The sequence below is a fragment of the Oncorhynchus tshawytscha genome, linkage group LG02 (assembly GCF_018296145.1).
Source record: "Oncorhynchus tshawytscha isolate Ot180627B linkage group LG02, Otsh_v2.0, whole genome shotgun sequence".
NCBI lineage: Eukaryota > Metazoa > Chordata > Actinopteri > Salmoniformes > Salmonidae > Oncorhynchus > Oncorhynchus tshawytscha.
In genome coordinates, this window is record NC_056430.1 from 23,451,418 (window position 1) to 23,474,253 (window position 22,836).

The 22,836-nt window shown below is 43.3% G+C and overlaps 1 non-coding gene across 1 annotated transcript; it reads right to left on the reverse strand.

The window, feature by feature from the left end:
- Nucleotides 1-21,728: 21,728 nt before the first annotated feature.
- Nucleotides 21,729-21,785, reverse strand: LOC112243726. The gene has a single exon (XR_002952591.1). It is a non-coding gene; the product is annotated as a U7 small nuclear RNA (small nuclear RNA).
- Nucleotides 21,786-22,836: the final 1,051 nt, after the last annotated feature.

Sequence of the window (22,836 nt, forward strand, 5' to 3'; positions counted from 1 at the left end):
CCCCTCTAATCTCTTCTCCTCTCTACCCCCCTCCTTTCCTTTCCTTTCCTTTCCTTTCCTCTCCTTTCCTTTCCTTTCTTTCCTCTCCTCTCTCCCTCTCCTCTCCTCTCCTCTCCTCTCCTCTCCTCTCCTCCCTCTCCTCTCCTCTCCTCTCCTCTCCTCACCTCTCTTCCCCTCTTCTTTCCTCACTTCCCCTCTCTTCTCCTCTTCTCTCCTCACCTCCCTTCTCCTCTCACAGCTGCTGAGGCAGCACATGCCTGTCAATCCAGTGTCCGGGGTGGCACCACCATGCAGGGGGTTATGGAGGAATCACCAGCCAGACCCTGGGATGAGGCCTTAATGACTAAATTACAGCCCTTACTTTTTGAGCTGTCATTAGGTTTTCTGCGCCACGCTGGCTGTGCCAGTCCTACACATCTGTTCAGACAGTCCAACCCTCCCCTTTCCTCGCTTAGTCCCATGGCAGCCTGCCTGGCAGACTTAAAGTGGCACTTGGCAATTACCGCCCACCCAAAGGGGGAGCATGGAAAAATGTTGCTGTGGATTGAAGGGGTGGCTCGGGCTATTGTGCTGATGGATGACTTCTTGGACACCTGTCTCAGCCAACAGAGGAGCAGGTGAGGGCCACGCAGACACTAAATGGATTTATTTTGGATTCAAGACTTTTTTTCTGGCAACCATTTACTTTCTTCCAAGCTGCAGCTGCTATTCTTAAACAATGTTTCTCTGTCAGTCTGGAGATCAGGGGCTGGTCAGTGCTGCTTCTGGATGATACATAAACACCAGAGAAATGGCCCTGATAAAAGAGACCATACGAACAGGGGAGGTATAAAGGTGATCAGGAGAAGTTTTAACTGGTAGGCCTATCTGTACGCACATGACAGGTTGTTGACCAAATACACACACATTTACACACTCAAAACATACCCTGCCTGATTGACCCACAGTCCAAACAGAGCAGTGTGTGTAGCAGTATGGCTCTTCCACTCTACCACTGGAGTTGTTCCAGCAGGTCCCCCAGACCCAGCCAGCGTGGAATCATTAATGCAGCCGCTGACACATCAATTTATTCATCTCCAAATTCCGGAACAGCCAAGCCAAACATTTGTCATATAGTTAGCTTCTTTTGACAGGCACAGGAAGCAGCAGGTCCTGTTTCCTGGGCCCCAGACCGAGGGCTCAACGAGCAGCAAGCAGCAAACAGCACGTTATTAAATCACCAACCTGGAGCTGGACGAGGGATAGCAGCCAAGCACAGACACATTACCGTGGCAACGTTCCCAGCATCCTACCCATCAGAGCCCAATAAAATATTCTATTACATTATTCTCCAATTTCTGCCCCTGTCCGCATCAGGGCTGCCTATGCTCTGACAGTGGAGGAATGTTTCCTCTACAGCCATCTGTCCTGATGGGCAGACATATTGGAAATCAAAGCAGGAACAGGAGGTGAGGGGCAGGTCCCAGGGCTCTGGAGGGTCTCCTCTCTGGCCAGCAGCTACACAGCTATACACAGCCATGGAAAAAGAATGGGGGAGAGAGAGAAAGAGGGAGAGAGAGAAAGAGAGAGAGAGAGAGAGAGAAAGAAAGAAGGAGAGAGGGAGAGAGAGAGAGAGAGGGAGAGGCTATACACAGCCATGGAAAAAGAGGGGGAGAGATGGAGAGATGGAGAGAGAGAGAGAGAGAAAGAAAGAAGGAGAGAGGGAGAGAGAGAGAGAGAGGGAGAGGCTATACACAGCCATGGAAAAAGAGGGGGGAGAGATGGAGAGAGAGGGTGAGAGAGAGAGAGAGAGGGAGGGAGAGAGAGAGAGAGAGAGAGAGAGAGAGAATAACAGACAGAGAAGCTGCACACACATACACACACTGATTGAAAGAAGGGCCCGATATATACAATCTTATACACAACAGGGACTGTAACAAGGTGCAAAATAAATGTAAACTCGTATACAGAAATGTGAGTTTGTGTTTGTATGTGAAAATAATGAATTAGTGAGACATACTCCAGTGAGGTTTTTGGGGAATTTCTCTGCATAATGAGTTTAGTATGAGTCAGTCTGTCTGACTCAGCAGATTCCCACTGGAACATAAGAGACCTTAAACCTTCTGGAAAGAAAGAAGGAGAGGGGGAGAGAGAAAGAAGGAGAGGGGGAGAGAGAGAGAAGCTATACACAGCCATTGAAAAGGATGGGGGAGACAGAGAGAGAGAGAGAGAGAGATACTATAAAGAGGGAGTGAACTGTGAGAAAATGGAAGAAAGTAGTTTATGAGAGAAGACAGTGACAGAGATTCATTTAAGATGTGTAATACAAAGTAAAGAACCCCTTCCTTGCTCCTCCTCGATTATCCTAGCATTAGCTGTTCTGTTGCAGCCTCATACTGTTGCACTCTGAGGGGGTGTCTATCCTCATACCAGAGGCACATCCTCAGGCTTTCCTCATTTCAACACTCATTACAGACAATCTGGGCTTGGTCTTTACTGTTGGGAAACACAGCAGGATATTGTTGGGGGAGGACAGATGTTAACTCAACATTTTCCCCTCTTTTCACGATCCGATCAGTCTTTCCACTGCCTCCAATGCAGATGTTGCAGTCCGTGGCAGTGGATTGCAGGCATACGGTGGGGACTCTGTGGAAGGAGAGGCTGACTTACTGCTGATGGGACATGGAGAAGGAAATTGAGAAACCTGTCCAACCAAAAACATTGAGACCCAGAAAACCTGAGTCTACGCCTTCACTATGGTGAAGCACTAAAACAATACAGAAATACACTACGGAAAAAGAAGGAACAGCACGTCAGAAATCAGCCGTACTTCCGGCGCCGACAGAGATGACCGCCTCGCTTCGCGTTCCTAGGAAACTATGCAGTTTTTTGTTTTTTTACGTGTTATTTCTTACATTAGTACCCCAGGTCATCTTAGGTTTCATTACATACAGTCGAGAAGAACTACTGAATATAAGATCAGCGTCAACTCACCATCAGTACGACCAAGAATATGTGAGTGGATCCCATGCAGCGACCCAAAAAAACGACTCCGAAAAAGAGGGAAACGAGGCGGTCTTCTGGTCAGACTCCGGAGACGGGCACACCGTGCACCACTCCCTAGCATTCTTCTTGCCAATGTCCAGTCTCTTGACAACAAGGTTGATGAAATCCGAGCAAGGGTAGCATTCCAGAGGGACATCAGAGACTGTAACGTTCTTTGCTTCACGGAAACATGGCTCACTGGAGAGACGCTATCCGAGGCGGTGCAGCCAATGGGTTTCTCCACGCATCGCGCCGACAGAAACAAACATCTTTCTGGTAAGAAGAGGGGCGGGGGCGTATGCCTTATGGCTAACGTGACATGGTGTGATGAAAGAAACATACAGGAACTCAAATCCTTCTGTTCACCTGATTTAGAATTCCTCACAATCAAATGTAGACCGCATTATCTACCAAGAGAATTCTCTTCGATTATAATCACAGCCGTATATATCCCCCCCCAAGCAGACACATCGATGGCTCTGAACAAACTTTATTTAACTCTTTGCAAACTGGAAACCATTTATCCGGAGGCTGCATTCATTGTAGCTGGGGATTTTAACAAGGCTAATCTGAAAACAAGACTCCCTAAATTTTATCAGCATATCGATTGCGCAACCAGGGGTGGAAAGACCTTGGATCATTGTTACTCTAACTTCCGCGACGCATATAAGGCCCTGCCCCGCCCCCCTTTCGGAAAAGCTGACCACGACTCCATTTTGTTGATCCCTACAGACAGAAACTAAAACAAGAGGCTCCCACGCTGAGGTCTGTCCAACGCTGGTCCGACCAAGCTGACTCCACACTCCAAGACTGCTTCCATCACGTGGACTGGGATATGTTTCGTATTGCGTCAGATAACAATATTGACGAATACGCTGATTCGGTGTGCGAGTTCATTAGAACGTGCGTTGAAGATGTCGTTCCCATAGCAACGATTAAAACATTCCCTAACCAGAAACCGTGGATTGATGGCAGCATTCGCGTGAAACTGAAAGTGCGAACCACTGCTTTTAATCAGGGCAAGGTGTCTGGTAACATGACCGAATACAAACAGTGCAGCTATTCCCTCCGCAAGGCTATCAAACAAGCTAAGCGTCAGTACAGAGACAAAGTAGAATCTCAATTCAACGGCTCAGACACAAGAGGCATGTGGCAGGGTCTACAGTCAATCACGGACTACAGGAAGAAATCCAGCCCAGTCACGGACCAGGATGTCTTGCTCCCAGGCAGACTAAATAACGTTTTGCCCGCTTTGAGGACAATACAGTGCCACTGACACGGCCTGCAACGAAAACATGCGGTCTCTCCTTCACTGCAGCTGAGGTGAGTAAGACATTTAAACGTGTTAACCCTCGCAAGGCTGCAGGCCCAGACGGCATCCCCAGCCGCGCCCTCAGAGCATGCGCAGACCAGCTGGCCGGTGTGTTTACGGACATATTCAATCAATCCCTATACCAGTCTGCTGTTCCCACATGCTTCAAGAGGGCCACCATTGTTCCTGTTCCCAAGAAAACTAAGGTAACTGAGCTAAACGACTACCGCCCCGTAGCACTCACTTCCGTCATCATGAAGTGTTTTGAGAGACTAGTCAAAGACCATATCACCTCCACCCTACCTGACACCCTAGACCCACTCCAATTTGCTTACCGCCCAAATAGGTCCACAGACGATGCAATCTCAACCACACTGCACACTGCCCTAACCCATCTGGACAAGAGGAATACCTATGTGAGAATGCTGTTCATTGACTACAGCTCGGCATTCAACACCATAGTACCCTCCAAGCTCGTCATCAAGCTCGAGACCCTGGGTCTCGACCCCGCCCTGTGTGCAACTGGGTACTGGACTTCCTGACGGGCCGCCCCCAGGTGGTGAGGGTAGGCAACAACATCTCCTCCCCGCTGATCCTCAACACTGGGGCCCCACAAGGGTGCGTTCTGAGCCCTCTCCTGTACTCCCTGTTCACCCACGACTGCGTGGCCACGCACGCCTCCAACTCAATCATCAAGTTTGCGGACGACACAACAGTGGTAGGCTTGATTACCAACAACGACGAGACGGCCTACAGGGAGGAGGTGAGGGCCCTCGGAGTGTGGTGTCAGGAAAATAACCTCACACTCAACGTCAACAAAACTAAGGAGATGATTGTGGACTTCGGGAAACAGCAGAGGGAACACCCCCTATCCACATCGATGGAACAGTAGTGGAGAGGGTAGCAAGTTTTAAGTTCCTCGGCATACACATCACAGACAAACTGAATTGGTCCACTCACACAGACAGCATCGTGAAGAAGGCGCAGCAGCGCCTCTTCAACCTCAGGAGGCTGAAGAAATTTGGCTTGTCACCAAAAGCACTCACAAACTTCTACAGATGCACAATCGAGAGCATCCTGGCGGGCTGTATCACCGCCTGGTACGGCAACTGCTCCGCCCTCAACCGTAAGGCTCTCCAGAGGGTAGTGAGGTCTGCACAACGCATCACCGGGGGCAAACTACCTGCCCTCCAGGACACCTACACCACCCGATGTTACAGGAAGGCCATAAAGATAATCAAGGACATCAACCACCCGAGCCACTGCCTGTTCACCCCGCTATCATCCAGAAGGCGAGGTCAGTACAGGTGCATCAAAGCTGGGACCGAGAGACTGAAAAGCAGCTTCTATCTCAAGGCCATCAGACTGTTAAACAGCCACCACTAACATTGAGTGGCTGCTGCCAACACACTGACACTGACACTGACTCAACTCCAGCCACTTTAATAATGGGAATTGATGGGAAATGATGTAAATATATCACTAGCCACTTTAAACAATGCTACCTTATATAATGTTACTTACCCTACATTATTCATCTCATATGCATACGTATATACTGTACTCTATATCATCGACTGTATCTTGCCTATGCTGCTCTGTACCATCACTCATTCATATATCCTTATGTACATATTCTTTATCCCCTTACACTGTGTATAAGACAGTAGTTTTGGAATTGTTAGTTAGATTACTTGTTGGTTATTACTGCATTGTCGGAACTAGAAGCACAAGCATTTCGCTACACTCGCATTAACATCTGCTAACCATGTGTATGTGACAAATCAAATTTGATTTGATTTGATTTGAGCTCAATGTAATTGAAGAATCCATAGACTCTAACCACTTCTGAGAAAATTGGAAAACACTAAACAAACAACAACACGAAGAATTATTTATCCAAAATGGAGATGTATGGGTAAACCACTTCTCCAATCTTTTTGGCTCTATAACAAAGAATAAAGAGCAAAAACATATACAGGATCAAATACAAATCTTAGAATCAACTGTTAAAGACTATCAGAACACACTGGATTCTCAAATTATCTTGAATGAGCTACAGGACAAAATAAAAACCCTCCAACCCAAAAAGGCATGTGGTGTTGATGGTATCCTTAATGAAATGATCAAATATACAGACAACAAATTCCAATTGGCTATACTAAAACTCTTTAACATAATTCTTAGCTCTGGCATCTTCCCCAATATTTGGAACCAAGGACTGATCACCCCAATCCACAAAGGTGGAGACAAATTTGACCCCACTAACTACCGTGGGATATGCGTCAACAGTAACCTTGGGAAAATCCTCTGCATTATCATTAACAGCAGACTCCTACATTTCCTCAAATGAAAACAATGTACTGAGCAAATGTCAAATTGGCTTTTTCCAAATTACCGTACAACAGACCATGTATTCACCCTGCACACCCTAATTGACAACCAAACAAACCAAAACAAAGGCAAAATCTTCTCTTGCTTTGTTGATTTCAAAAAAGCCTTCGACTCAATTTGGCATGAGGGTCTGCTATACAAATTGATGGAAAGTGGTATTGGGGGTAAAACATACGACATTATAAAATCCATGTACACAAAAAACAAGTGTGCAGTTCAAATTGGCAAAAAAACACACACATTTCTTCCCACAGGGCCATGGGGTGAGACAGGGATGCAGCTTAAGCCCCAGCCTCTTCAACATATATATCAACAAATTGGCGCGGGCACTAGAAAAGTCTGCAGCACCCGGCCGAACCCTACTAGAATCTGAAGTCAAATGTCTACTGTTTGCTGATGATCTGGTGCTTCTGTCACCAACCAAGGAGGGCCTACAGCAGCACCTAGATATTCTGCACAGATTCTGCCAGACCTGGGCCCTGACAGTAAATCTCAGTAAGACCAAAATAATGGTGTTCCAAAATAGGTCCAGTCGCCAGGACCACAAATACAAATTCCATCTAGACACCATTGCACTAGAGCACACAAAAAACGATACATACCTTGGCCTAAACATCAGCGCCACAGGTAACTTCCACAAAGCTGTGAACGATCTGAGAGACAAGGCAAGAAGGGCATTCTATGCCATCAAAAGGAACATAAAATTCAACATACCAATTAGGATCTGGCTAAAAATACATGAATCAGTCATAGAGCCCATTACCCTTTATGGGTGTGAGGTCTGGGGTCCGCTCACAAACCAAGACTTCACAAAATGGGACAAACACGAAATTGAGACTCTGCATGCATAATTCTGCAAAACTATCCTCCGGTACAACGTAGAACACCAAATAATGCATGCAGAGCAGAATTAGGCCGATACTCACTAATTTTCAAAATCCAGAAAAGAGCCATTAAATTCTACAACCACCTAAAAGGAACGATTCCCAAACCTTCCATAACAAAGCCATCACCTACAGAGAGATGAACATGGAGATGAGTCCCCAAAGCAAGCTGGTCCTGGGGCTCTGTTCACAAACACAAACACACCCCACCGAGCCCCAGGACAGCAGCACAATTAGACCCAATCAAATCATGAGAAAACAAAAAGATAATTACTTGACATATTGGAAAGAATTAACAAAAAAACTGAGCAAACTAGAATGCTATTTGGCCCTAAACAGAGAGTAAACAGTGGCAGAATACCTGACCACTGTGACTGACCCAAACTTAAGGAAAGCTTTGACTACGTACAGACTCTGTGCGCATAGCCTTGCTATTAAGAAAGGCCGCTGTAGGCAGACATGGCTCTCAAGAGAAGACAGGCTATCTGCACACTGCCGACAAAATGAGGTGGAAACTGAGCTGCACTTCTTAACCTCCTGTCCAAAATGTATGACCATATTAGAGACACATATTTCCCTCAGATTACACAGATCCCCAAAGAATTCGAAAACAAACCCCATTTTGAAAAACTCCCATATCTACTGGGTGAAATTCCACAGTGTGCCATCACAGCAGCAAGATTTGTGACCTGTTGCCACAAGAAAAGGGCAACCAGTGAAGAACGAACACCATTGTAAATACAACCCATATTTATGCTCATTTATTTTCCCTTGTGTACCCTTAACCATTTGTACATCGTTGCAACACTGTATATATGCGTAAAATGACATTTGTAATGTCTTTATTGTTTTGAAACTTCTGTATGTGTAATGTTTACTGTTAATTTGTATTGTTTATTTCACTTTTGTATATTAGCTACCTCACTTTCTTTTGCAATGTTAACACGTTTCCCATGCCAATAAAGCCTGAATTAAATTGAATTGAGTGAGGTCAGGTCAGGTAGTGAGGAGAGAGGAGGACAAGAGATGGAGAGGGAAAGAGGGAAAGGGGAGGGTGAGGCCATGTCAGGAGAGGGTGAAGGTGTCAGGAGATGATAAGGATGAGAGGGGAGGAGAATAGAGATGTTACTGAAGACAGAGGGGATCTGGATGGGCAGACATCAAATTATTGGATAGAGGGGGAAGGGGTTGGGGGGGTCAGGTGGTGAGAAATGTCCCACAGGAGATTGGTGTCAGGAAGTTTGTGAGGTGAGGTACGAATTTGACCTGGGAGAAAGGGGGTCAGGGGGTTTGTGAGGTGAGGGAAGATATGACCTGGGAGAAAGGGGGTCAGGGAGTTGTGAGGTGAAGGAAGATATGACCTGGGAGAAAGGGGGTCAGGGGTTGTGAGGTGAAGGAAGATATGACCTGGGAGAAAGGGGGTCAGGGGTTGTGAGGTGAAGGAAGATATGACCTGGGAGAAAGGGGGTCAGGGGTTGTGAGGTGAAGGAAGATATGACCTGGGAGAAAGGGGTCAGGGGTTGTGAGGTGAAGGAAGATATGACCTGGGAGAAAGGGGGTCAGGGGGTTGTGAGGTGAAGGAAGATATGACCTGGGAGAAAGGGGGTCAGGGGTTGTGAGGTGAAGGAAGATATGACCTGGGAGAAAGGGGTCAGGGGTTGTGAGGTGAAGGAAGATATGACCTGGGAGAAAGGGGGTCAGGGGGTTGTGAGGTGAAGGAAGATATGACCTGGGAGAAAGGGGGTCAGGGGTTGTGAGGTGAAGGAAGATATGACCTGGGAGAAAGGGGGTCAGGGGGTTGTGAGGTGAGGGAAGATATGACCTGGGAGAAAGGGGGTCAGGGGGTTGTGAGGTGAGGGAAGTTATGACCTGGGACAGAATTAAGAAGAAGAGGAGAAGGTTAGCAGAAGGTCTGAGGTTAATGTGTGTACTGTATGTGTAACTTATGTGTGAGAGGAAAATAGAATGAAGGTGTCATTACAGAGAGAGGTCATTCCATTGAGATAGGTGTGGGTCAGTGAGGGCTGGTATAGAGGCAATGTTTTGGCAGCCCTTGTCACTTCTATACACAGCGGTGAGACTGAACAGAAAGAGGGAAAAGGAAAAGACTGGTAGTGAGAGAGAGGACGATGTAAATATAGGTGGAGATAAAGGCCTGGGTGTCGTGTCGTGGCAACACCTCTCTCACCCTTTACCATGTCGTTGCTGAGGTAATGTCAGTCCTCAGAGGACCCCCTCAGCTGTCCGGGCTGCTCGTGTCAGGCCCAGTGTACGAAGACAGTCACGTGGGCAGGGCTACTATGTCGCCCTTCATGAATTATGCAGCTTAAACAAACTTACAAGCCCCAAGGGCCACCCTGCCGGCATCCTTGAGGGAGAGATGGAGATGGAGAGAGCGAGAGCAAGAGCGTGAAAGAGAGAGAGTGTGAGAAAGAGAGAGAGAGAGAGAGGGCAGCTCATCGACTCAGCTCTGAGAGAGGGACATCCACAGAGACCGTCTTAGCCTCCCCATCCCCCTCCCCCTGCCTCTCACACCGCTCCATTTGCTCCCTACGTGAGCCGCCAACACCCCCCAGCTCCCAGCAGGAGAGTAGGGGGCATCTCGGAGCACTCTGACAGAACAGCGGGGGTCCAGAGGTGGGCCGACTGGGCAGGGGAGTGGAGGGTGGTGAAAGGGGGATGAGGTATTCGGCTACCATCCCCATTAAGAGTGACCGGCATGTAGATCAAACCTTAGGACACATGCTCAGGGCTCTCCTGTAGGCCTGTCCTCAATGACAACTGGTGTGCGTGCGTGTGTGTGTGTGTGTGTGTGTGTGTGTGTGTGTGTGTGTGTGTGTGTGTGTGTGTGTGTGTGTGTGTGTGTGTGTGTGTGTGTGTGTGCGTGCGTGCGTGCGTGCGTGCGTGCGTGCGTGCGTGCGTGCGTGCGTGCGTGCGTGCGTTCATGTTTGTCTTGGCAGGGGGAACATGATAAAATATTCAATCTCGAAGATTCATGGGGATTCTTGGCTAGAAGGCTCTACATACATTTTATATGCCATTTTATATGCCTTTGGATCATATAATTATTTTCATATACATTTTTACATTTATGAAAAGTTCAATTTTCCTCACAATTGTTGTCACCATATTTCTGATCATTATCGTTACCATAGCAATTGATAAGTGAGAAACTAACTGAGTGGCTAGCATGCTTTAGTTCAGTCACCAGAGACCAGATGGTGCACAAATGATTAGCAAAGCATGTAGCCAGACGTGCTCATGTTACGGCCTTCCAAACAGACGCAGAACATATGTACGTGTGCTGGGGCATGTCTGCAACACATTGTTTGACCTGCTTGCTAGGTGGTCCTGTAAGCAGTTGCATTTGCTCTCACTCTGGACTCCATTATGGATTCAATATGAGCATTAAGGATTCAGAATACAAAAACAGTGATGCGTTTCGTATTATACACAGACATGAGCACACGCAACCAATGACCACATCATTATGTGATGTCTGGGACAGGGCATGTGTGGAGTCTGTCCATCTGTGATTAGGGAGGACCTGGCTTCATCCATCAACAGACAGGGCAGGGCTCAATGCTCTGGGTCCCTCCTCTCTCTGGCTCCTGTGGAGACTCAATGGGACACTGAGAGGGGGAGAGCAGGGCAGAGGGTAAATTAGTTGCAAGAGTGCTAGGGGGGTATTGCCCCTGATAGTCCGACATATAATTGCAGATAGTCCACAGTAGCCTATTGCCCCTGATAGTCCTACATATAATTGCAGATAGTCCACAGTAGCCTATTGCCCCTGATAGTCCTACATATAATTTCAGATAGTCTACAGCAGTCTACTGCCCCTGATAGTCCTACATCTAATTGCAGATAGTCTACAGTAGCCTATTGCCCCTGATAGTCCTACATCTAATTTCAGACAGTCTACAGTAGCATATGCCTATTGTAGGCAAGATGTAAACTGAACAATTTAGCAGCATGCTTAGTTCAAATTATGCTTAGTTCAAACTAATTTCTTCAACATGAATAGCTTGGTGATTTCGAGGTAAGAAGTGCTTGTGTTTCCCAATAGCCTGCTGGAATAGGCTACTGAGGATGGGGTCATCATTTCAATCACTGAATTAAATATGAATAAAATATGTAGTAACTGAATATGCTTGTCAACAACAGCCAGTGTTTATTTGTTTTAAACCTGTAGCCTAATCTGACTACTGTTACCATCAATCTACTGTGTTCTAATAACTGATCGGCAATTGCAATAGTGCTTTGATAACTTCCAATTTAATTAACTAAACATGTCCATTAATAATTGCATAATAACACAAGGCTACAACAACAGTAAACTGAAGTTATAGGCCAACATTGAAATAGCCCAAAAACCTCCAACCCATGACCAATACATTTTCACCCGCGGCATAGTTTTTGAAGTGGCCCAATTTGACTGGAAAACTGCGGACATTGCAGCCCTGACTGTTGGTTTGAATTCTTTGATGTTACTGCCCAGCAAGTTATTTGACATATGTGATCATGTGAACTGGGTGACCTGATTTGGTTTAGCGAATGAAAAGCCTTGTTAACCTCTAGCGACGAGCAATCCCGTATCCAGGAGCGTAATCATAGCCTCATGCTCATTACCATAACGCAACGTTTCCTATTCATGAAAATCGCAAATTAAATTAAATAAATATATTCAAACACAAGCTTAGCCTTTTGTTAACAACACTGTCATCTCAGAAAGGGAAAATATGCGTTACAGCCAACGCTAGACAAGCATTTGTGTAAGTTTAGCATGGCATAATGCTATGCTAGGCTGTGCTGGCAGCAGGCAACATTTTCACAAAAATAAGAAAAGCAACCAAATTAAATCATTTACCTTTGAAGAACTTCAGATGCTTTCACTCAGGAGACTCCCAGTTAGATAGCAAATGTTCCTTTTTTCCCAAAATAATATTTGTGTAGGCGAAAAACGTCACGTTTGTTCATCCTGCTTGGCTGAGAAATCGACAGAAAAATACTTAAACTATAACGCATTAGCATAACGCAACTTTTTCTATTCATGAAAATCGCAAATGAAATGAAATAAATATATTGAAACACAAGCTTAGCCTTTTGTTAACAACACTGTCATCTCAGATTTTCAAAATATGCTTTTCAACCAAAGCTACACAAGCATTTGTGTAAGAGTATTGATAGCCTAGCATAGCATTAAGCCTAGCATTCAGCAGGCAACATTTTCACAAAAACAAGAAAAGCATTCAAATAAAATCATTTACCTTTGAAGAACTTCGGATGTTTTCAATGAGGAGACTCTCAGTTAGATAGCAAATGTTCATTTTTTCCCAAAATATTATTTGTGTAGGAGAAATCGCTCCGTTTTGTTCATCACTTTTGGCTAAGAAAAAAAGAAAGAAAATTCATTCACTACATCGTCAAACTTTTTTACAAATTAACTCCATAATATCGACAGAAACATGGCAAACGTTGTTTAGAATCATCCTCAAGGTGTTTTTCACATATCTATTTGATGATAAATCCTTTGTGGCAGTTGGGTTTCTCCTCAGTAGCGAACGGAAATGTACTTGCAGCTGGAGATTACGCAATAATTGCAACAGAGGACACCAAGCGACCACCTGGTAAATGTAGTCTTTTAGGGTCAATCTTCCAATGATATGCCTACAAATACGTCACAATGCTGCAGACACCTTGGGGAAAACGTGGAAAGGGTAAGCTGACTCCTAGCTCCTCCACAGCCATATAAGGAGTCATTGCCATGAGGCGGTTTCAAAAAATGCAGCACTTCCTGATTGTATTTTTATCTGGGTTTTTTCTGTAACATCAGTTCTGTGGCACTCACAGACAATATCTTTGCAGTTTTGGAGACGTCAGAGTGTTTTATTTCCAAAGCTGTCAATTATATGCATGGTCGAGCATCTTTTCATGACAAAATATCTTGTTAAAAACGGGAAAGTTTTTCATCCAAAAATTAAAAGAGCGCCCCCTATATCGAAGAAGTTAAGATTTCTGGCCAATCGTGTGAAGACTGATGTTGCTGTTCGAGGTGTGAGGAGAAAAAATGCACAGAGCCTGTGGTTGAGCTTACATTCTTGCATCCGAAGAGATTACGAATTGCATTTAGCAAAAAGCTTGAGCTGCAATGTGTAACTTTTTGGACCACCCGACCAAATTCACATAGAAATGTGTGTTATAAATTTGTCATTCTCATTGAAAGCAAGTCTAAGAAGTGGTATATCTGTTCTGTGCATGCTATTTCTATGCTTCCCTTTCATAAGTTTAATATTTGCTTATTTTACTTTTGGTTTTGTACACCAGCTTCAAACAGCTGTAAATAATATTTTTGGGTTATGGAAAATATATTTCACAATGGTTTAAATGGTACAATGACTCTCTACACAAGGGGTATTCAACTCTTACCCTATGAGGACCGGAGCAACGAGCAGCTATGACCTGTGCAGCTCGATTCATTGTCAAAAGAGTATGAACAACATGTTGGCAGAATGTGTCGTTTCAACTATACCCATGTCCCATAGATCTTTAATCACTACTTTAGTAGTGGCCATAGCTTCCTTGCTAACGGTGGGGCAACACATGACAAATACATTGGTTCCATATCCAAAGTTACACACTCCTTTTTCTTCGTCGTCCAAATAGGATGGTTCTGAACTGTAGATCCCTGCAGTTGTCTAAATAACCTCACACTCAACGTCAACAAAACAAAGGAGATGATTGTGGACTTCAGGAAACAGCAGAGGGAGCTCACCCCTATCCACATCGACGGGACAGTAGTGGAGAGGGTAGTAAGTATTAAGTTCCTCGGCGTACACATCACGGACAAACGGAATTGGTCCACCTCTTCAACCTCAGGAGTCTGAAGAAATTCGGCTTGTCACCGAAAGCACTCACAACCTTTTACAGGTGCACAATCGAGAGCATCCCCACAGCATCCCCCTGGTACGCCCACAACTGTAAGGCTCTCCAGCGGGTAGTGATGTCTGCACAACGCATCACCGGGGGCAAACTACCTGCCCTCCAGGACACCTACACCACCCGATGTCACAGGAAGGCCATAAAGATCATCAAGGACAACAACCACCCGAGTCGCTGCCTGTTCACCCCGCTATCATCCAGAAGGCGAGGTTAGTACAGGTGCATCAAAGCAGGGACTGAGAGACTGAAAAACAGCTTCTATCTCAAGGCCATCAGACTGTTAAACAGTCACCACTAACATTGAGTGGCTGCTGCCAACATACTGACTCAACTCCAGCCACTTTAATAATGGATGTACAAATGTATCACTAGCCACTTTAAACAATGCCACTTAATATAATGTTTACATACCCTACATTACTCATCTCATATGTATAAACTGTACTCTATACCATCTACTGCATCTTGCCTATGCTGTTCTGTACCATCACTCATTCATATATCTTTATGTACATATTCTTCATCCCTTTACACTTGTGTGTATAAGGTAGTTGTTGTGAAATTGTTAGGTTAGATTACTCGTTGGTTATTACTGCATTGTCGGAACAAGAGCACAAGCATTTCTCTACACTCGCATTAACATCTGCTAACCATGTGTATGTGACAAATAAACATTTGATTTGATTTGCCACGTCACCTTCCCTTCAGAAATGTTCAGTGTAGAGTCAAGTTGCATCGTAACATCAAGTCCTAAAATAGGTTGTTCAAATGAGCCTATCCACACCCCTGCATCAATTTAATTTAATTGTATCTAGGCAAGTCAGTTAAGACTAGTAACCGACAGGTTGCAAGTTCAAATCCCTGAGCTGACAAGGTACAAATCTGCCGTTCTTCCCCTGAACAGGCAGTTAACCCACTGTTCCTAGGCTGTCATTGAAAATAAGAATTTGTTCTTAACTGACTTAGTTAAATAAAGGTTCAAATCATTTAAAAAAACTGAAAGGCAAGGAAGAAGCCACTGCTACAAAACCACCCTAAAAAGCCAGACTACGGTTTGAAACTGCACATGGGGACAAAGATTGTACTTTTTGGAGAAATGTCTCTTGTCTGATGAAACAAAAATAGAATGGTTTGGCCATAATAACCATAGATATGTTTGGAGGAAAAAGGGGGAGGCTTGCAAGCTAAAGAACACCATCCCAACTGTGAAGCACGGGGGTGGCAGTATCATGTTGTGTCACAAATAGATGGCAGCATGAGGCAGGAAAATTATGTGGATATGTTGAAGCAACATCTCAAGACATCAGTCAGGAAGTTAAAGCTTGGTCACAAATGGGTCTTCCAAATGGACAATGACCCCAAGCACACTTCAAAAGTTGTGGCAAAATGGCTAAAGGACAACAAAGTCAAGGTATTGGAGTGGCCATCACAAAGCCCTGACCTCAATCCTATAGAAAATTTGTGGGCAGAACTGAAAAAGCGTGTGCGAGCAAGGACGCCTACAAATCAGACTCAGTTACACCAGCGCTGTCAGGAGGAATAGGCCATAATTCACCCAACTTATTGTGGGAAGCTTGTGGAAGGCTACCCAAAACATTTGACCCAGGTTAAACAATTTAAAAGGCAATGCTACCAAATACTAATTGAGTGTATGTCAACTTCTGACACTGGGAATGTGATGAAAGAAATAAAAGCTGAAATAAATAATTCTCTCTACTATTATTCTGACATTTCACATTCTTAAAATAAAGTGGTGATCCTAGTTGACCTAAGACAGGGAATTTTTACAAGGATTAAATGTCAGGAATTGTAAAACACTGAGTTTAAATGTATTTGGCTAAGGTATATGTAAACTTCCCACTTCAACTGTACACCAGGTTTCTCTTCTGCTGAACGAATAATGTTGTTGGTTTCACTCGGAACCTGCACAACTCTGATAACAGCTGTTTTATTATGTTGACTGATGTCTCTACCCAGTCGTGACAGCCTTTCCATGATGTTGCCGTAGTTTTGTCTCTCCCAATCAGTAGTTGTGGAAACAAACGTTTTTTTTGCAAATCATTGTGTATAGATTGAGTGATTGCCCCATTTTGGAGGAATTGAGTGTATCTTCATCTTCCATGTCAGGTAACCCACTGTGTCTAACCACCTCTGCTCTAAACCTTCAAATTCAACAAACGGTTCTTTCGGTTTTTGAACACATTGGTTATCTCTGCCCAATTGGTGGTTGCATTGGTCAGACCCTTAAGGAAAACATGTATGGTTCTCCATCTATCGACCACATCTTGCTCTTCACCACCCACAGCTCTATAAACCTTTTCTTCAACACCACCATGTTCATGGTTGTTCAAAACAAAGGCTAATAACTGTACCCATCATAAGGATGCAGATTGTAGAGTTTCGTATTACGCTTCAACAATTTTAAAAACATTTTATTTCACAGGTAGGCCAGTTGAGAACAAGTTCTCATTTACAACTGCGACCTGGCCAAGATAAAGCAAAGCAGTGCGACAAAAACAACAACACAGAGTTACACATGGGATAAACAAACAGTCAATAACACAATAGAAAATTCTATATACAGTGTGTGCAAATGTAGTAAGATTAGGGAGGTAAGGCAATAAATAGGCCATAGTGGAGAAGTAACTACAATTTAGCATTAACACTGGAGTGATAGATGTGCAGATGATGATGTGCAAGTAGAGATACGGGGTCCCACATCTTCATACCCCTGTCTCGTGGATGCTTCAAAGTTTTTGACCATTCATCCAACTGTTTTGGAGATGCTGATTTATGTGTGATTACTGTCACCGGAGGTTTGTCTTTACTACCTTTTCCAGCCTGTGTTCTGGTTGGCCTAAGACATTGTTTGTCACCGCTGTCAGAATATATTGACTCAAAGCCACGCAATGCAGACCAGATGTTTGAAACCCTATCATCCTTGCGCAATTCAGCCTGAGGGAACAAAAGGTCCACAGGTTGGGACCAAGTCTGCTTTTACGACCCTTGCCTGTAATTGTTGAATTTCTTCTTTTAAGGTTTTTATCTGTTCACCAAGAGCCCTCAAACTCTCTTTATTTCTCTGTAATGTCCTATCACGGTTCTCGAGACAGCATTTATCTTCCCTTTTTCTGATTTCGGCAAACACTGTTAAAGACCATTGTGTTTTTGTCAATGAGTTAGACATTTTCTGTTTTTTTCCCCCAAGCTTTTTGCATATCAGACAGATTCCATGTTCCATCTTTGTCAACGAGTTAGACATTTTCTGTTTTTTTCCCTACGCTTTTTGCATATCAGACAGATTCCATGTTCCATCTTTGCCAATGAGTTAGACATTTTCTGTATTTTTCCCCCAAGCTTTTTGCATATCAGACAGATTCCATGTTCCATCTTTGTCAACGAGTTAGACATTTTCTGTTTTTTTCCCTACGCTTTTTGCATATCAGACAGATTCCATGTTCCATCTTTGCCAATGAGTTAGACATTTTCTGTATTTTTCCCCCAAGCTTTTTGCATATCAGACAGATTCCATGTTCCATCTTTGTCAACGAGGTAGACATTTTCTGTATTTTTCCCTACGCTTTTTGCATATCAGACAGATTCCATGTTCCATCTTTGTCAATGAGTTAGACATTTTCTGTATTTTTCCCCCAAGCTTTTTGCATATCAGACAGATTCCATGTTCCATCTTTGTCAACGAGGTAGACATTTTCTGTATTTTTCCCTACGCTTTTTGCATATCAGACAGATTCCATGTTCCATCTTTGTCAATGAGTTAGACATTTTCTGTATTTTTCCCCCAAGCTTTTTGCATATCAGACAGATTCCATGTTCCATCTTTGTCAACGAGTTAGACATTTTCTGTATTTTTCCCCCAAGCTTTTTGCATATCAGACAGATTCCATGTTCCATCTTTGTCAACGAGGTAGACATTTTCTGTATTTTTCCCTACGCTTTTTGCATATCAGACAGATTCCATGTTCCATCTTTGTCAATGAGTTAGACATTTTCTGTATTTTTTCCCCCAAGCTTTTTGCATATCAGACAGATTCCATGTTCCATCTTTGTCAACGAGGTAGACATTTTCTGTATTTTTCCCTACGCTTTTTGCATATCAGACAGATTCCATGTTCCATCTTTGTCAATGAGTTAGACATTTTCTGTATTTTTCCCCCAAGCTTTTTGCATATCAGACAGATTCCATGTTCCATCTTTGTCAACGAGTTAGACATTTTCTGTATTTTTCCCCCAAGCTTTTTGCATATCAGACAGATTCCATGTTCCATCTTTGTCAACGAGTTAGACATTTTCTGTATTTTTCCCCCAAGCTTTTTGCATATCAGACAGATTCCATGTTCCATCTTTGTCAACGAGGTAGACATTTTCTGTATTTTTCCCTACGCTTTTTGCATATCAGACAGATTCCATGTTCCATCTTTGTCAATGAGTTAGACATTTTCTGTATTTTTCCCCCAAGCTTTTTGCATATCAGACAGATTCCATGTTCCATCTTTGTCAACGAGGTAGACATTTTCTGTATTTTTCCCTACGCTTTTTGCATATCAGACAGATTCCATGTTCCATCTTTGTCAACGAGTTAGACATTTTCTGTATTTTTCCCCCAAGCTTTTTGCATATCAGACAGATTCCATGTTCCATCTTTGTCAACGAGTTAGACATTTTCTGTTTTTTTCCCCCAAGCTTTTTGCATATCAGACAGATTCCATGTTCCATCTTTGTCAACGAGTTAGACATTTTCTGTTTTTTTCCCCCAAGCTTTTTGCATATCAGACAGATTCCATGTTCCATCTTTGTCAACGAGTTAGACATTTTCTGTATTTTTCCCTACGCTTTTTGCATATCAGACAGATTCCATGTTCCATCTTTGTCAACGAGTTAGACATTTTCTGTATTTTTCCCCCAAGCTTTTTGCATATCAGACAGATTCCATGTTCCATCTTTGTCAACGAGTTAGACATTTTCTGTATTTTTCCCTACGCTTTTTGCATATCAGACAGATTCCATGTTCCATCTTTGTCAACGAGTTAGACATTTTCTGTATTTTTCCCCCAAGCTTTTTGCATATCAGACAGATTCCATGTTCCATCTTTGTCAACAATGACGGAATATTTCTTTATTATCTCTTGCCTACACTTCTCTACTTTGAAATGGTTCTTCATGTCACTAGACAGTGAATTTCAAATATTTTTCATGTTCACATCCGGAGGAGCTGTCCTGCCCTTATCCAGAGTGGTTCTCTCACTTAAAAATGGCATTACATTAACTTCAAAAGTTGTATAACATCATCATACAACGTGGCACACCATGTAATCCAGCTACTCTGATGCTTCCTTCAGACACCACAGTACTTGAACAACACTGTTGTTAGTTTGTTTTGGATCAGCTCTCTGATGGGTTTACTAAGAGTCATCCGTAGGAAAAGCCTGAGCTTATCTTGTACACAGACGGTTCAAGCATTGTGAAGGAGGGTGTGAGGAAGGCAGGCTGGGCAGTTACTATAATGGACAATGTGATTGTGACAGGCACGTTAGATTTGAGACGTTCACTTTGTGAGTGACACAATGCTTAACTATTGCATACAACTCTCTAATGCAGTAGGGGAAGTAGACAGACAAGTAAAATAGGGGAATAACTCCAGAGGGGGGACATGACGTAGAACCAGGACAGTGGGTGATGGTAAAACAATATGGAACAGAGACATTAGGACCAAACTGGGAAGGTCCTTATCATGTTTTGCTCATAACCTACGGTCAGGGCGTGACAGCAAGGTGTTTAATGTGAATGATTTTATGCTTACTGCTAATGTTTTTTATACTGCCTATATTTTCATGTTTCCTATTATTTTCTAGGAATACATATTTAAGTATATGTATTTTTAAAATGGTCTAGGGGGAGTGTAAGAATATTTTGTCAATAAATACACACCGCAGAAGATTAAAGGTCAAGAGGAAATTAATGATCAATGGAAATAGTGGTATTTCTGTAATAGGGAATTAATGATCAATGGGTCAGAGACATGGGAGGAATGTGTCTAGGCATTGAGCCTGAAACAGTTTTATTGCAAGGAATTCTAATTGGTCAACCACAGGCTAGGGTTCGGATATAAAACTATATCCTGCCTCTTTGTTCTATGGAAAGAATCACTGAGGATAGGGAAGAATGAACATCTACTTCTCAGCACAACATCTATGATTTGGTTTTATCTTTGAATAAACCTTTTTTTCTCCCCCTGATTTGCTTTGGGTCTGTGTTATTGAAGAGTAACATCAACTGCCAACATTCCTGATATTTAATTGCACACAACTGGTGTCCCGGGTCTAAATCAGTGCCTGATTCGAGGGGAACAATGAAAAAACACAGTGGAACTGGCTTCGAAGTCCAGAGTTTGAGGGCTCTACACTATACTTTCTTGTTTTGTCACATAAACTGAAATTAGGTGAACTATTAGGCGAACTACATTTTAGAAACCAGGAAATGGCGGAACGAATTCTGCATAGTGCATCTTTTATTTGACTAACCTGTAAAGTCCAGAGAAAGTCTAGTTAAACATCTATCTGTCGAATTGACCTGAAATCACCTGCTGCTGTGGAGATTATAGCTTTCCAGCACTGCAGCAAGGGTTACCCACATAAAAGTGTTATAGTACACTATAACATGGTATAAATATTATAGTATTCACTTTAGTGTTTTTTTAGCCTTTATTGTAGTATTCACTGTAGTGTTTTTGCGGACTGTAGTATGTGCTATAGTAATTAATGTAGTATTTTTGCAGATTATAATCTACTGTAGCATTTACTGTAGTGTTTTTGCGGACTGTAGTATGTGCTATAGTAATTAATGTAGTATTTTTGCAGATTATAATCTACTGTAGCATTTACTGTAGTGTTTTTGCGGACTGTAGTATGTGCTATAGTAATTAATGTAGTATTTTTGCAGATTATAATATACTGTAGCATTTACTGTAGTGGTTTTGCAGAATGTTCTATGCTGTAGTATTTACTGTAGTGTTTTTGCAGAATGTTCTATGCTGTAGTATTTACTGTAGTGTTTTTGCAGAATTTTCTATGCTGTAGTATTTACTGTAGTGTTTTTGCAGACTTTACTATACTGTAGTATTTACTACAGTGTTTTATTATCTTTGACATAGAAGTGGAGGCTTTCTTTTTCAGGAAACCAGCTGGAGAAATACTAAAAGAGCACATTTTCTATGAAGTGTAGGTAGTTACACTGCCGGCCAAAAGTTTTAAAACACCTACTCATACCAGAGTTTTTCTTTATTTTTACTATTTTCTACATTGTAGAATTATAGTGAAGACACCAAAACTATGAAATAACACATATGGAATCATGTAGTAACCAAAAACGTATTGATTACTACATAGCCACCCTTTCCCTTGATGACAGCTTTGCACACTCTTGGCATTCTCGCCAAAGGGTTCTCCCACCAAGTCAAAACGGGGATCCGTTTTGGCCACCGCCCACCGGGCCAAGCTCCCAACCACCAGGCAACCAACCATCAAAGATTCCCCACAGTTCCCCAAAAGCTGCCCCTCAACCATCCAAAACCTCTCCCTCTCCTTGTGCTGATCTATTGGAGTCATGGTGAGAGGGTTACATAAGCAAGTGACATCATCATTCTACTCTCTATCCAGTACCTCCCTAACGATGAGGCTCTTTGATCTCTTGGAGCAATTAGCTCATGGTGGAGATAAAGATAGGCCAGTCTCCTCCTCTCCTCCTCTTCTCCTCTTCTCCCTTCATCCACCTCTTCTCTTCTTCCTCTACTTCCCCTTCGTTGGCTCCGTGGCGAGGCCAGGCGAGGTGAGGAAGGAAGATGACAGCCTCACTTTCTGTGAACATCCTTATCAGCTCGGGACATATTGATCACATTAACATTACCTCACACTCTAATCAATGGCTGGCCCAGCTACTGAGCTGTGCTTAAAGTGAAGACAAAGGATTTTATTTTTCATCATCTCATCTCATCTATCATCTCTATCTCCTCCTCCCGCTCGCTCTTTGTTTATTTATCTCTCTATTTCTTTCTCTGCCTCTTCCCTGTCTCGGTCTCTCTCTTTCACTCACTCATCTTCTCTCTTGATCCCTCGCTTTCTCCCTCCATTTTCCCCTCCCTCTCTGTTTTTATGATGGGGACCCAGGTGTTGGCTGAAATGGAGGACATGAAGACAGTGGAGAGAGCTATTGAGCAAGCAGCAGGAGTTAAATGGAACAAATACAATACCTGTTTTTGTTTCTTGT